Raw genomic sequence first — 17,084 nt, 5'->3', positions numbered from 1 at the left:
AAACAGGGTGCTTTCTGCCTCTGCCTCTCCGTCTCCCTGAACTTTTTTCTGGAGCACGTCTCTAAACTTACAAACACTAAACTTTTCAAATGTATAGCATGAAGTGATGACAAGACAATCGTTGAATTAATCAAAAAATCATTATAAATCCGTAATATAATGCAGTTTTTTACTGTTGCTTACCTGTCGAGAGCCGTTGGAGTGGAGATTCGAAATCCCTCAATCATCGCGTGTGTTCTTCTCTCTGCGCATGCACAGATTCCTTTCTTCAAGGACTAAATTTTACTTGATTTTTTAAAATTTGCTTCAAGTACTTAATTAATGCATGTAAATATGCCAGAGAGTCAGAAGTAAATTTCACTTGTCTGTTGGATGTCTAATATTTACAAGTAAAAAATTAGTATATAATTAGGATTTACTTAATATACTAAAGTTTTCATTTTTACAAAATTATTCTTAGCAAAATATACATGATTGTTCCTGTTTTATTTACTTTGACATAAAATCATTTTTTACAGTGTGCCCCATAGGTGGGGCACATTGTAACATGTGAGGGGCACATTGTAACATGACCATATGACAGCTTAAAATGCTATCTGATCTAATAAAATATATATATATACAAGACAAACTAAAATATTTTCTCAATAAAATACAATTATTAACTTTTTCATATAAAATAATGTAATTTTTTAATAATTAAAAATAAAATAATTTTAGAATTTGACAACGAACATACCGGAAAACACAGCTATACAACATAGTTTAAATCATAATAATAATTAATCACTTCTGAACATTGACTCTCGGTCTTTATTCACCTTTTTCTCATGTTTTCTCAATAGAATTCATAAAAGTATAGAATAGAATAGCATAGTTTTAATAGGGGCTCATTGTAACGCAGTGTGACAACATGCCCCGCCTGCACAACCGTGTCTTCTGCTAGTTAGCGAAGCATTAAAGAACTATATCAACTGTTAAATAATAAATATTAAAATAATATCAGATTTGTCTAATTTAAAATAAACACCAAAAATATAGATGAAAAATTAACATAAGTAAGAAATGTACTTTTGCTATGGTAAATAAATGTTCAGTGATATCTTCCAAAGATTTTCAGATTTTGGTGCAGTTTTTTCTTTATATAGTGTTAATATGGCAACTAGTAAATACACTAAGTTTTGTCATGTTAACATGTGTGGAAGTATTTAAAACAAGGGTGTTACTAGCAACTAGCCCCGCGTTAGGTTGTGCCCCACTGTCACTGTCGTGTAGGCTAAACGTACCATATAAATTACATAATTTCCAAAGCATGTCAACCCTTGTCCAACATTCCTGACACACGGATGAAGATAAACTCTGCAGGACAGTGGACCCAGAGTAGTCATCTCTGATCTAAAACAAGGGAATGTTCATTACCCCGACCTGTTAATTGTTAATAGCCATGAAGAAAGCCTACTTTCACTTTCCTGACTGTTACAGAAAAAAACAATTGCTAATCACTAATCAAATAGGTCTGTTAGGTCAATATAATGCTGTTTTCTGTCTTTTAAGTGCTTGTAGATTTACACAATGGTGCCGGAGGACACATCACCTGAATCCACAGATCATGCTGAGTAAAATGCGATAGTCAGTTACAGTGAGGAAAATAAGTATTTGAACACCCTGCTATTTTGCAAGTTCTCCCACTTGGAAATCATGGAGGGGTCTGAAATTGTCATCGTAGGTGCATGTCCACTGTGAGAGACATAATCTAAAAAAAAAAAATCCAGAAATCACAATATATGATTTTTTAACTATTTATTTGTATGATACAGCTGCAAATAAGTATTTGAACACCTGTCTATCAACTAGAATTTTGACCCTCAATGACCTGTTAGTCTGCCTTTAAAATGTCCACCTCCACTCCATTTATTATCCTAAATTAGATGCACCTGTTTGAGGTCGTTAGCTGCATAAAGACACCTGTCCACCCCATACAATCAGTAAGAATCCAGCTACTAACATGGCCAAGACCAAAGAGCTGTCCAAAGACACTAGATACAAAATTGTACACCTCCACAAGGCTGGAAAGGGCTACGGGGAAATTGCCAAGCAGCTTGGTGAAAAAAGGTCCACTGTTGGAGCAATCATTAGAAAATGGAAGAAGCTAAACATGACTGTCAATCTCCCTCGGACTGGGGCTCCATGCAAGATCTCACCTCGTGGGGTCTCAATGATCCTAAGAAAGGTGAGAAATCAGCCCAGAACTACACGGGAGGAGCTGGTCAATGACCTGAAAAGAGCTGGGACCACCGTTTCCAAGGTTACTGTTGGTAATACACTAAGACGTCATGGTTTGAAATCATGCATGGCACGGAATGTTCCCCTGCTTAAACCAGCACATGTCAAGGCCCGTCTTAAGTTTGCCAATGACCATTTGGATGATCCAGAGGAGTCATGGGAGAAAGTCATGTGGTCAGATGAGACAAAAATAGAACTTTTTGGTCATAATTCCACTAAACGTGTTTGGAGGAAGAAGAATGATGAGTACCATCCCAAGAACACCATCCCTACTGTGAAGCATGGGGGTGGTAGCATCATGCTTTGAGGGTGTTTTTCTGCACATGGGACAGGGCGACTGCACTGTATTAAGGAGAGGATGTCTCGGAGAGGATGAGGATGTCTTATGTCTCGGGCCATGTATTGCGAGATTTTGGGGAACAACCTCCTTCCCTCAGTTAGAGCATTGAAGATGGGTCGAGGCTGGGTCTTCCAACATGACAATGACCCGAAGCACACAGCCAGGATAACCAAGGAGTGGCTCTGTAAGAAGCATATCAAGGTTCTGGCGTGGCCTAGCCAGTCTCCAGACCTAAACCCAATAGAGAATTTTTGGAGGGAGCTCAAACTCCGTGTTTCTCAGCGACAGCCCAGAAACCTGACTGATCTAGAGAAGATCTGTGTGGAGGAGTGGGCCAAAATCCCTCCTGCAGTGTGTGCAAACCTGGTGAAAAACTACAGGAAACGTTTGACCTCTGTAATTGCAAACAAAGGCTTCTGTACCAAATATTAACATTGATTTTCTCAAGTGTTCAAATACTTATTTGCAGCTGTATCATACAAATAAATAGTTAAAAAATTTCTGGATTTTTTTTTTTAGATTATGTCTCTCACAGTGGACATGCACCTACGATGACAATTTCAGACCCCTCCATGATTTCTAAGTGGGAGAACTTGCAAAATAGCAGGGTGTTCAAATACTTATTTTCCTCACTGTATTTACGTGTAGCCTACAACAGCACACTCGAGAATTCATGACAAAAAGAAATTTTTATTTCAAACAGCAAACTAAATGCCCCACAGTTAAGATTCTGATCAAGTCTGATTTCTTATCATAAAGGGTGACTTAAAGCGGAACTGTGGACACGTTTCCTTTCTTTTTTTTAAGCGTATGTTGAGGATATTGCATAAGTGTAACAGTAATCAGGCAAAGGTGATGACGGGTTGAACAGTGCATTTGCAGACTACCAGTGTTTTTTCCCCAGTGGTTTTATGATTTATATTTTATTCTAGTATAGCCTTAATCAGTATTCTTGACTTATTTAATAAAGCTCTAAGTCAAAGCGATTTGAAACACTGTATTGTAAAAAATGTTACTGGCCTACAAAAAAAAAAAAACCCTGTATCTATCAGAATGTGGGGCTCTCAGAAGAAGGTCACTGCTTTCCATAGGAACTTGAGTAGTAGAAAGACCCAAGTTGTTTTATTCTCTACGTGCGCCCTCTTGTGCCACAGAATGGCACTGGTGATTTAGAAACAAAGACTTCTGGTTACGACCCAATCTGCCGTTATAGTGTGTACTAATGAGTAGTGTGTGTGTACTAATGAGTACACACTTGTGTGCTTAATCCTGAAAGGGTGAATACTAATTTAAAAGATCTTTTAATATGAATGTATAATATATTCCATGACAGATGACCATTATTTGTCTAATTTAGAAGTTTATGGTTAAAGGTTAATGAGACAAAAGACAAACTGCAATATAAGCCAGTCAGTGAATGTATGTTTCTAAAGGGTTCATGCTTAAGTGCTTAAAACTATTTTTTGACCAGAAAACCAGCAATCAAGTGATAAGTTAAAAGTATCCCAGAATCATGGCAAAAGGTGGCTACTTTAAAGAAAAAAAATAAAGAAAAAATAAATAAATATATGTATATTTTTCTGCATACTACCTTGTATGATCTTGTCTTTAAGTCTCTCTCTCTCTCTCTCTTTGTCTCAAAGCTCTGCTCAAGTGTCAGGACCCGCTAAAACCCAAGCTATTTGTCATCAGAGAACATCATGCTCGGCGCAGCTGCTGAATATGATGAACTTTTATTTACTCGTGTTTGAATTTCAGTGGCTCGTAGAAGTAACCTAGGTGTGCTCGTCTGTTCTACAGTGAAGCCCACAGCATTTTTTGCCCACAACAAATGAAGCATATGCTGTCCTAGACTGAGTGGTGGCCTTTGTGTTTTGACCGCAGGGCGACCACATAGGGCTTAGGGAAGATTGAATAGACTTCCAGCGGATATCCAGTGGTTTGAACTGGCAGCTGAATTGGCATCCACTGCATAATAAATTAAACATCGAACCACACACCTCAGCGCTCCCCGCCTGCTGCTGCAACAGCCTGAGCTTAATCCTCGCTCAGAGCGCGTCATTTCAATAATAATAATAATCTCACTTAAATTTCTACAGACATTTAATCTGAATAGCTTGGATTTCAAGAAATGCCTAAATGACGCGTTTCAATGAGAGGTCAGTTTTGCAACTGTGGCAACATGTGCCTTTAATCGGTGTGACGTAATCTGCGAAAGACCCCGTCTACAGAAGTTAAAGTTGACATTTTAAAATTTGCTAGTATTAATCCATCTAAAGGGAAAGGGCCTTCACAAAAGCCAAAAGATCTGAACCTGATAACCGAAGCTTCAGCTGTTCGGGTCATTGATTTCCTATGAACCATCTTTTGAGGATTTGAGAGTGACTGTTGAAGCACCTGACGTGGAAAGAGGCTGAGTTGAAGCAGAAGCACAGGTGGAGTCCTGCCACAACAGAAATAGGCTCTGGTTTAGCGTCTCTGCGGTGATAGCCTCAGTCTGTGTGTCTGAGCACAGGATCCGACGGCTGCTATCACACGCCTGCAGGCGATCTGCCTTGACCAGGGACCCTGAGCTGTGGCTTCAGTCCCTGAGCTGCAGGGGCCTGTGTCAGGCAACGCACATCCCACTGTGGGTGACCTGCTTCCGGCAGATGTCCCAGTGCAGGCCGAGGACGATTCCACCACAGAAACGCGAGGAGGAAGGGCTGCAGGGTGGGGGGTTGCGTAAAGGTGGTTCTCCTCTTGCTGTGAGGTGTGGGGCCGATGCTTCCGTTGGGCCAGAGAGCCAACGACTGCAGATGAGAACAAGAGACCTGCCTTTCTCTCTCAGCTCTCGCCAGCAACCGTACTGGCTTTGATGAATATTGCGTATTAGTTCCCTTTCGAGCTCTGCATTTGTGGGGCTCAAATACAGCAGCTGGAACTAATTTATCGAGCTCTTTAAGATGCGATAAGTAATGCGCAATGTAATCTTTAAATAGTTGCCTGCAAATGGTAAATGAAGCTGAATTGGTGTGTTAATACTGCAGATTGTGTCATTGTTTCACCTAAAAAAACATCTGTGTTGAATATACTTCATTGTTCTGGTAATGGAAAGACGTTCTGTGCTGAAATATGTGAAATTTGGTGGTCAAATGGTTATAGTAACAAACCACCATATCTCATTTCCCAAATTAAATGGTACTGAATGTGTTAAATGTTCTTCAGTCCCTCAGTTCGAGCTCTTATAGATGCAATCAGTGATGTGCAACATAATCTTTAAATAGTTGCCTGCAAATCCACTGTAATATAATCAATAAGTTATGACAACATGTTTTTACATTGCTTTAACTCATGAAAATATGTTAAGCAATTTTCATCTTTTTTTATAAGTTATCCAAGTGTAAAACACGTTTTTTAAAGTTAGTTTAATGTAATTTAAGTTGTTTACTGTACTTTAAAATTTAAGGCAGCAACTTTTGTTTTGTTTTTACAGTGTGGTAAATGAAACTGAATTGGTATGTTAGTATTGCAGATTTTGTCATTGTTTCACCTTTAAAAAAAAATCTGATCTTGATATTCAGTGTTCAATATCCCTCATTGATCTGGTAATGGAAAGACGTTATGTGCTGAAATATGTGAAATTTGGTGGTCAAATGGTTAGGATAGTCACAATAGCAACAAACCACCATATCACAATTCACAAATTAAATGGCAGTGAATGTAGTAGAGTGTTAGATGTTCTTCAGTACCTTGTGAAAAGCAGACTTATTATGTAAATAATATACTTTTAAAGAATATACTTAAGTGCAGAGGTGGAAAGAGTAATAAAATATTCTACTCAAGTAAAAGTACTACTACTTCAATGAAGTTTTACTTAAGTACAAGTAAAATTATTGGTCTAAAAATCTACTCAAGTAAAAGTAAAAAGTAGTTAATTTAAAAGTTTCTGAGTTACTCTTTTAACAGTGGAGGTGGGGTGGGGGTTCTCCCGTGTAGGGTTGTAACGGTATGAGATTTTCACGGTATGATAACATCTCAGAAAATATCACGGTTTACGGTATTAATCAATCATTAAATAAATAACGGTATTATTAAATTATGGTTATATGTTTATTTTCATCATCAATTAAAAGTTAAATGAATGAAACCTTTTTTTTTTTTTGGTTGAACAAGCTTTTATTATACCAAACTTAAAAATTAAATAAAACATGTCTAATCACATACATGCAATAATTGATAATGAATTAGATTAACAACTTATTTTTAACATGAATAATTTATTAAAATGTTTAAGAATAATAGAGTCCTATGAAATGTATTTTATTCATAAAAATGAATTTTTCTTTTTATGATTTAATACAAATATATTATCAAAAACGGTGGTAATTAAATGAAAATGTAAACTTAAATCCTGTTTTTTTTTTTTTTTTTTGGGTGCTGCTAAATTAAACCATGGACAAAAAATATATTCCTTAAATAATGTTTAAGTACATAGAAGTACATTCTATTGTAGGCCTACAATATTAATATATTTCTGTCATAATGTCTCCTAGTTACACCGAACGTTTATTTTGACGGGTTGTAGTGAAGACCTGTTCCAGAGTGTATTTGGCAATAGTATTTCTCAAATAAAATGTTGAAACTGCTCATTAGGCATTCTATCAGAGCAGGGGCCTGTTTCAGAAAGGAGGTTAAGTGAAAACTCTGAGTATGTTAACCCTGAAATGAGGGAAACTCTGAGTTTTCTGTTTCAGAATGGGAGGTATGTCAAACCTGAGAAAGCAGAGTAAGTCAAGCCTGTTTCAGAAAGAGAGGTAACTTATACTCAGAGTCAGTTACCATGGTAACTTACTCTGTGAACCTAACCTGGTCGGGAGCAGGTTTTCTTCAGTAAACCCAGAGTTTCTATCAGTCTCCTCCCATTTTTTAAAGAGGAAGTGGTGTTTAAACACCTCATTCATTCTTTCAGTACATTTTTATTAATAAAATTAATCTTTTATTAATAAATAAAATATTGCTTTTTTTTTAAATAAGATGAAGTCTATATAACTCCTTAACTGGCAACTGAAAACACAGTAGTAGATTAGAGTTACATAATGTAGTTCTAAACAAATTCTACAGAATTAAACTGTGGCATTTACTGGAAATCACTGAACTGTTCATCTGTGCAACAGAAGTTGATGGACCGTCCTCCTGCTGTTCACACACACTCTGGGGGCGCGGGGAGAGATAAGAATACCCGTTTATACTTAGATTTAAACTTAGATTCGTTAGGCTACTCCACATAAAAATGTGAAAAAATCTGAATGTGTAGATTGTTTGATGTGTAGACACATAATATTAACATTACCTCTGTAGGCCTCTCTGTGGCAGCAGAAACTCTTTATCCCCATGTGATGAGCATTTGGTTGAGTAGCCTACACTTTATAACACTATTTGTCATAATTTCTGGTGTATTGAGTAGGCGACTTACAACTGCCTGGGGTTCTGTTGGGACAGGAGGCTCCAAAAGACAGATATTACCATCAGAATCTATTGGGACCAACAGAAATCCTAACCCAAAGTAAAATAAATGGAAATATCAAAAATAGCCTATATAAAAAATAACACATATGTAAACCTCTTACATTTTATGAAGGCCCTTGGATCTTTGGGACTGGCTGAAGTCCGTCCAGGAATTCCCTCAGCCGTAAATGCTGCTGCACTGCTAGACAATGGATGCTTTGGTTATTTAATATGTCACATGTTTGTAAAGTCAGGTAGCCTACACCCATGATATGCTCAAGCCTTACTTGACTGAATTATGTGTTTATATTTAATTTTCAGCTGCTGCCATGTTCTTTTAATGCCTGCAGGATTGCACCTACATGAAAATTAAAATTAGGTTGAATAACATACTGTTCTTCCAGTTTCACCTCTGATATTATAACAGTTGGGCAAGTTACTTGTATTACTAACTACAAATGACATCTTCAACAGTGTAATTAGATTAATGTAATAATGACTATCTTTAGAAATTATTGGTCTACTTATTACTAATTACTAAATCCCATGTCAACCTTAAACACTTGAACAATACAAGGAGAGACAAGAAACAGCACTTTTAATGCTTTCAAATAAACAATATATATATATTGCATGAATTATTCTTGAATTGACCAAAGTGTGTAGAGGGAGAAGGTTACATTAAAAATATAACTTTTAAAAATGTATGTTAAATAGCCTATACAGAATTGTTCTATAGTCTAATACAATTACATCAGATTTAACTTTAAATTACAGAAGAATTAAGAGTAATCCCTTTAATTAAATTACAGTATTTAGATTACTTGGTAATTAATTACACCCATCAGTGTATAACAGTAATTAAAATGTGAAGAAATATGAAGACCTCTTTTTGTCTGGCGCTGTTGCCATGGTGACTCATAATATCTGTGCTCCATTGATAATGGCTTTTTATAGTTGTGGTGCACGTGCTTAACTCAGAGTAGGTCAACTCAGAGTTGATTGAACTAACTAATTTCAGCTGTTCTGTAACCGAAAACTCAAGAGTTTCCCATCTCAGGGTAAGTCAACTCAGAGTTCAAGTTTTAACTCAGAGTTGGTTGAACCTCCTTATTGAAACAGGCCCCTGCTCTGGAAATGTCCATGTATTCATGTCCTCATATACATAGTTCCCACATGACGTCACAACATACGGGCATTTGCCGACCCGGCGCCATTTCTGTGGGCATGCTGTGGGCAGAACCGGCAGAACATTAGACGAAGAAGCTGAAACGAGTTAATTTCGTGATAAAAAGTGAAAATGGTCATCTCCTGCTGGGTCAATGGATGTTCAAATCGTGCCGGAGGTTCAGTTAAATTTGGATTTTACAGTATACCCGTCATTAGACTTCATGAATGTGACAAGACGAAGCTTTTGTCAGAACAACGACGGAGGTTATGGCTGGCGAGGATAAACAGGAAAGAAACTCCCTCAAAACACGCAAGAATTTGTTGTGTTTTATTGCGAGTGTACACAAATATAAGTTAACACTTTGCAGTTTGAATGATGTCCTGTATGTACAAAATGACGAGGTATTAAAAACATACAAAAACAACATTGTTTCCACTGTTCGATCGCGCCCGCGACTCTCTCTCTCACTCACACACACAGACACAGACTGACGCACACACACACATTCCAGCCTTGCAGTCTCAGATTATGTCCCTAAAGAACCCGCGTATAAAGTAGTTCCGCATTAACTGTTACATTAATTTGCACGCGAGTTTTATTTATTTTCATACCGTGTATATTCATATTCATGCACATATTTCCAGGCTCGGAATTGCTTACATGTGTTAAAACTCCTAGCCAATACCAGATAATGGTACACATGGATAATACTGTATCTGAGCCAAAGCTGCAAAATCAGTGCTCAGTTTAGCGCATACGGATCAACACCATTTATGACTGAAATTGTCGCATTGTACCTCTCTCTGTCTTGTGTTAATAGAGTGTCTTTATAATCTCTGTCACTTTGTCTCTTCATGATTTTCGTAACATTATAAATAGGAAGAAATCTTCGAAATTTGCTTGTAAAACCTTGTAAACACAGCAGCTTATGCCCTCACAGATGGCGTCTCCGGGGAGGTCACGTGACATTAATTGGCCTGTGGGAACTATGTATTGTTTGTGAGACGCTGAAAACACCGTGAGCCTCAAACTTACTTCAGTATGTAACTGTTAGTGGACAAAACAGCGCATCTCGTTCACATAGAACAAGCGGACTATATATTTACAATATTCACAGACCATGTCGTGATTGGATTTATTGCACAGCTCTACTTTCGATTTATTCATCCATCCGTTCATTAGTTTGCGTGTTTTACGTGACTAATCTGCGTTACTAATGACTGGACATACCTTCATCTGCATGATGGCCTTCTGGGTCCCCCTTTTGCAGCCACTTTGCGTCCACATTTTTTGCAAATTGGAAATCTAACATCTAGGACAACCAACGCGTCTTCTCTACATCCAAAGTATTCCCATACTGGCCATGGTTCGCTTCATAAAATAATTCGACGGCGTTTCGCCTTCAGCTCAGCTGGGTCTGCATCTCCCGCCCTTCAATCAATGCACTAGTTCCGGAGCGCGATTCTTCCCCCCTTAGCCTATTATTTTATATTTTTACTCAGAAACGGATATGATTTAAAATGCAGCGAAGTACAATACTTAAAACAAAACGTACTTAAGTAAAAGTAAAATTACAGATTTTAAAAACTACTTTAAAAGTAGAAGTAGGCCTACTCAAAAACACTACTCAACTAGGCCTATACGTAACCTCTGCAAACTGAATGTTATGTTTTAGGACTGTTGATTGCATGTTAATGGCAATGTAATAATAATGTATTATAGTTTAATCCAATTGGCTAATTTTGCTTTTTGACACACTTACAGTAGCCTAAATAGGTCTAGTAGGCCTACATCTAGGCTATATATGTAAATACTTCATAATTACTTCCACTTTCTCTGAAATATGCAGAATGCACTGACAAGCATTTATGGTAAACTAAAATACATTTTAATGTCATTTTTGTTGAAAGTTGTATGACATGCATTTAAATATATGTGTAATTACACATTTATGAAGTAGCATTTTAGTACATTTAAAATATATTAACTTTAATATCAAATAACACACTAAAAATTTTAATTATAATATTATTGTTGTCAGGAAACGAGTGGAAGCAATAGCAAGTAAAAATGTTTATTTGACAAATAAACAGTTCACAGTCAGAAAGACACAAAACACAGAACACAGAAGTTGGCGAGTGGCGCAGGGACCTCGATAGGCAACCAGGCAGGTGATGTAATCCAGTGAATGGTAATCCAGAGTCTAGGAAAGTGATGAGTTGAGTAGATGGTGAAGCACGGAGAACATCCAGGGAAACCACGAAGAAAGACCACGAAGAATGCCACAGAACAGGACAGGAACCAACACAGGACAAAATCACAACAATCTGACAACACAAGATACCAGTCACTGAGAATATATACAAGTTGAAAGTGAAGACAGCTGGCGCTGATAATTAGCTGATGATTAGCTGTAATCAGAGGACACACCCACACTGACATACAAGTTCACACACACACTATCACAAGACATGAAGAAGGCAGAGAATTCATAAACCGTGACAATTGTATACTATTGCAGAAAATTACAATATAAGTAGGCTACTTTACATGTGCTCCAGTATGTTAGGTAACAATACATGTACTTAAAGTATTATTAAAGATGATTAAAACTTAATGATTTAAAATGTACTTTTAAGTAAAACCTTTATTTTGGCATTATAACAAAGTGCACTTTTTAAAAGTGTACTGAAGTGTGTTCTGAAACAGTCATGAGAGTGTGCTATCTTTAAATGGCCTTGTATTTCATTCATATTATATTATCTGTTACAGTTTATTTAAAATAAGTGGTGGACAAAGTACACAAATCAAGTACTTGAATAAAAGTACAGATACCCTAATAAAATATTACTCTAGTAAAAGTATTATGTACAGGTTTTACTTGAATTTTACTTGACTAAAGGCACAAAAGTATTAAAAGTAAAAAGTACTTAATGATGAATGTTTATTTTGCAATTTTATAAATTCCATCTTATGAATTATGAATTGTCAAGTAGCCAGCACTAATCAATACACTTTATGCAGTGCAAGTAAGAAAACTTATTTAACCAAAACTTAATAACTAGCCTACTACTGATAATTTAATATAATTCAAGTGTGCAATTCATATGCTATTTTAAGGGCGCATGCTTTGCCATAATCAATGTAGTGTGTGCACAATGCGCATGCACTTTGCTTATCTCATCTACACACAGACGCAGCAGTTCTCATTTTTAGAAAACCATACATTAATACAAGGAAAAATATTAACACACGAGGGAAATCATTGTTGTGTCCATGAAGATGTGAAAAAATAGGCATAAATCTAGCTTACACATTTACCCAAATTATTACACGCCTGTTTAACCGAAGCTAATTTGGGTGTGTTTCTCCCATCCCCAGTGTCACTTCTCTGTGTTTTACGTCCCTGACGAGAACGTCGGTCTCCTCGGCTGTGAACCGCTCCTGGCAAATCCGCCGTTATAATAGCAAACCGCCATGGAACAAGCACGCCTGCTCTTAACCCATTTAAGCCCACCGGCAACTATAGTTGCCGCAGTGCATAGTTGTCATTTTCCTTTTGTAAGTATTTTTCTAGATGTTGTCCATGTTTTATTTCTCAATGGCATGCAAGCCAACAACCAAATAAAGGATTTCAAGAAAAAAAAAAAGGTATTCACTTCCTCCCTGTCACATGAGGCTGTCAACTTCCTACCCCTACTTCCAGGAAGCATGGCGAAGGCAAACCCTCCCAAAGAAAGGTCATTTTCATGTTACTAATAAGCATTTTTTGTTGACATATATATATCTACATAATCATGAAGGTCTCTAGAATCATCCAAACAAAACAAATCTTACAAGAGATCTATAGTTTTTTGTATACTTAGTCAAAAGTCCAAGCGGCAACTGTAGTTGCCGGTGGGCAAATGCCTTGTAAGTACATATATCATGGGAAAATGGGGTATACTGTGTTAATAGGTTAATAAATCAAGGTTATTGGTCTTGTTTAGTGCATAAACATAACTTAACACTTTAAATGACATCTCTACTGTTCATAAATTGTCTGTATGTACTGTTATTTTTGTTATTTGACTTTTTTTTTTTTTTTGTTATATAGATATTTTTTTTCTTCATTCTATTTATTTGTATTTATTTATTTTCATTTAACTTTTTGATACATAATGCCCTGTTATGGCTGCACTTTGTTCTGCACTATGTTCCACAACTTTAACCCTTGTGCGCTGTTCGTTTGCGGTTTACAGTCAGGCTGTTTGGGGTCTGAGAGACCCCAGGCAACAAAATGTCATTTTGTAACAATATATATATTTTAAACAAATGTAATTTTACTCAGTTTATTAATGTTTTTACTCCACATTTGGACATTTTTACTCCACAAAATGTTTAAAAAAGAAAAATTCTCCAAAATAAATAAAAAATAAAAAATAAATAAATAATGTAAAATTCGCCTTCTTACCCAAAAATATAAAATACCCACATTTCTTACTTTCATTCATGGGGATAACATGGATAATTTGACATGGTTTGGTGCAGGGGTGGGGAACGTTGGTCCTGGAGAGCCACTGTCCTGCAAAGTTTAGCTCCAACCCTGAAAAAAACTCACCCGATTGTAGCCTTAGTGATCCTGAAGACATTGATTAGCTGATTCAGGTGTGTTTGATTAGGGTTGGAACTAAACTCTGCAGGACAGTGGCTCTCCAGGACCAACGTTCCCCACCCCTGGTTTAGTGTAAGATTTTTGCCCAAATTTTGGAAAATGCCGTTTTAAAAGTAAAAACAAAAAAACCTTTAACCAGTAGATGGCTGCAGAGCTCTAAAAGTACTAAAAGTTTCAAACTAAAAGACTTCTTTTCACAAGTTTTTCCAGTTAGATTCATATCTACATTTAATGAAATCACAATTATAACAATAAAAGTTACTTTTTGTCAAAGTTGAGCAGTTTTTGTTCTGAAAAAAAAAAAAAAAACAGTTTTTCAATAATGTTACATTATGATTGAATCAAACCTGATCAGGATGTTACAAAGAGGAAAGTTGGAGTTTTTAGAGTTTATCATTTATTTCAAACATCTGTTTTTCATATAATTCTACAAATTTAAAGTGTGCCACTTCATTTCTGTCTGTGTGTTCTGTGTTGTTTCTGATTTTGAGGATGAATTTTGGCCATTGATAAAATTCATTTGATTCTAATTATAATATAACATTACTGAAAACGTACTCGGTTACTAATGTAACCTCGGTTCTCTCTAGAAGAGGGAACAAGTACTGCGTTTTATCAAAACGCTACGGGAAAAGTCTCTTTTCACGAAACACTGAAGCAAAAAATTATCCTTTAATTTTCATATATGTAAAACGCGTTGCGGCAGCAGCAGTCAGCTATGGCGAGACGGCTTGCTCGCTCATTGGCTGCTCTGCGGCAACTGCTTAAGCCTATCGAGCGAGGCCTGAGATGACATCAGGCCAATGAGGGCGCTTCGCGCCCTCCTCGCCACTTCCCGCCGAAACGGGCGTGGCTTACCTCTATAAAACGAGCTCGAGAAGGCTGATTCACTTGATTTTGATCGCCGAAGCGAACCAGAGTGAACCGTACGCACGGCAGAGAACGCAGTACTCGTTCCCTCTTCTAGAGAGAACCGAGGTTACATTAGTAACCGAGTACGTTCTCTTACGAGAGTTCTCTCGTACTGCGTTTTATCAAAACGCTACGGGAACCCCTTGCAAAACGCCGTGCGTGCTGGGATAAAAACACTGATCACCGGAAGCTATTTCAGGCATACAGTGCATAATCACCAGATTGACTCACACAGAGTCAGGGAATAAGGGTGGGAGCCTTAATTCCCTATACTGTAGCGTCGTAGAATAGACATGTCCACAGACGCAAGTATAACATCACATAGACAGGGTAGGGAACCTGAACTAATGTGGGAAATGTGGGTCTTACACAGTTCTGCCCAAGATAGTCGGTAGCGCATGGGTTTCAGCGGTCTGACTAGACGGCTGAACAGATTACACCGACAAAAGCTTAGCCTGTAAGGCGGGAACCTCAAGGTTATAAAACCTGATAAATGTAGACGGAGAGGCCCAGCCTGCCGCCGTACATATATCCTGTAGGGAAATCCCGCTGGACCAAGCCCACGAAGAAGCAACGCTTCTCGTAGAGTGCGCTCTGACTCCCAACGGGTATGGAATGCCCTTGGCAGTATAAGCCAGCGCTATGGCGTCAACTATCCATCTGGATAGACTTTGTTTCGAAACAGCCATTCCTTTGGAACGTCCGCTGAACGAGACAAAGAGCTGCTCTGTCTGTCTGAGGACAGCAGAGTGGGACATATAAGCTCTTAAAGCCCTAACAGGGCAAAGAAAACTCGAGTCCCCTTCCTCACTCGATGCCGGCAGGGCAGCCAGGGAAATGACCTGAGCCCGAAAAGGCGTGTTGAGGGATTTCGGCACATAGCCGTGCTTAGGTTTGAGTATGACTTTAGAGTCATTAGGACCAAACTCCAAGCACGCCGGGCTCACAGAGAGCGCGTGCAGGTCGCCTATGCGCTTCACTGAAGCGAGAGCCATCAAAAACACCGTTTTGAAAGACAAATGTTTGAGGCTAATAGACTGTATAGGCTCGAAAGGGGCACCTTTCATGGCCGCCAGGACCGTAGAAAGGTCCAACATAGGGACTGAAGGAGGTCTGGGTGGATTCAGTCTCCTAGCTCCCCTGAGGAAGCGGATGACTAAATCATTCCTTCCCAGCAACTGACCCAGCGTTGAACCAGAGAACGCTGAAATAGCCGCCACATACACTTTGAGCGTGGAAGGGGATCTGCCCTTATCCAACAGCTCCTGTAGGAAGGAGAGAACCTCCGTTACCTCACATTCGAGGGGTGAAAGGCTCCGAGCTGTACACCAGCTGGAGAAAACCGACCACTTTGAAGCATAAAGCCGCCGAGTCGACGGCGCTCTAGCCTGAGTGATGGTATTCACGACTCCCTCTGCGAGACCAACGGGTATCCGTTGAGCGCCCACACATGAAGGGACCACAGTTCCGGGTGTGGGTGCCAAATCGAGCCCCCGGCCTGCGAGAGGAGATCTCTCCTCAACGGCAGTGGCCATGGAGCGATATCTGCCAACTGCATCAGAACTGGGAACCATGTCTGGTTCTCCCAGAACAGAGCTACAAGCAGCACTGGGCATTTTGTTTTCCTGACCCGTTCCAACACCTGTGGCAGGAGGGAGACGGGGGGAAAAGCGTATAGCGGGCAGCGCGGCCACCTTCGGGACAGCGCGCTGTCGGTCTTTGAAAAGAACGCGGGGCAGTGCGCGTTTTCGTGGGACGCGAATAGGTCCACCTCCGCTCTGCCGAATCTCTCCCACAACAGCCGGACTGTTTGTGGGTGTAGAGACCATTCGCCCGGGGGAACATTGTTCCTGGACAGTCTGTCTGGGCCCACATTCTGAAGCCCAGGTATATGCACTGCTCTCAGCGAGCGTAAGTTGTGCTGAGCCCATAATAGGAGGCGTTTCGCCAGCCTGTACAGGGATATGGATTTCAGACCGCCCTGGCGATTTATGTAGGACACCACAGCCATGTTGTCCGAACGGACTATGACGTGCTTGTCCTTGATGTGGGGACAAAAACGCGTCATCGCGTTGTGCACTGCCAGCATTTCTAGGCAGTTTATGTGTTGGAGCTTTTCTCGTTCCGACCACAGGCCGAAGAACGGTCTGCCCTCGAGCAGCGCTCCCCATCCCGAGGTGGATGCGTCTGTCGACACCATCCTCACTCTCGAGGAAGTCCCCAGGCTTACACCTGAT

This window comes from Abramis brama (assembly GCF_963993115.1).
Source record: "Abramis brama genome assembly, chromosome: 25".
Classification (NCBI taxonomy): domain Eukaryota; kingdom Metazoa; phylum Chordata; class Actinopteri; order Cypriniformes; family Leuciscidae; genus Abramis; species Abramis brama.
The sequence above is the reverse complement of the archived record's forward strand: the minus strand, read 5'-3'. Positions refer to the sequence as shown.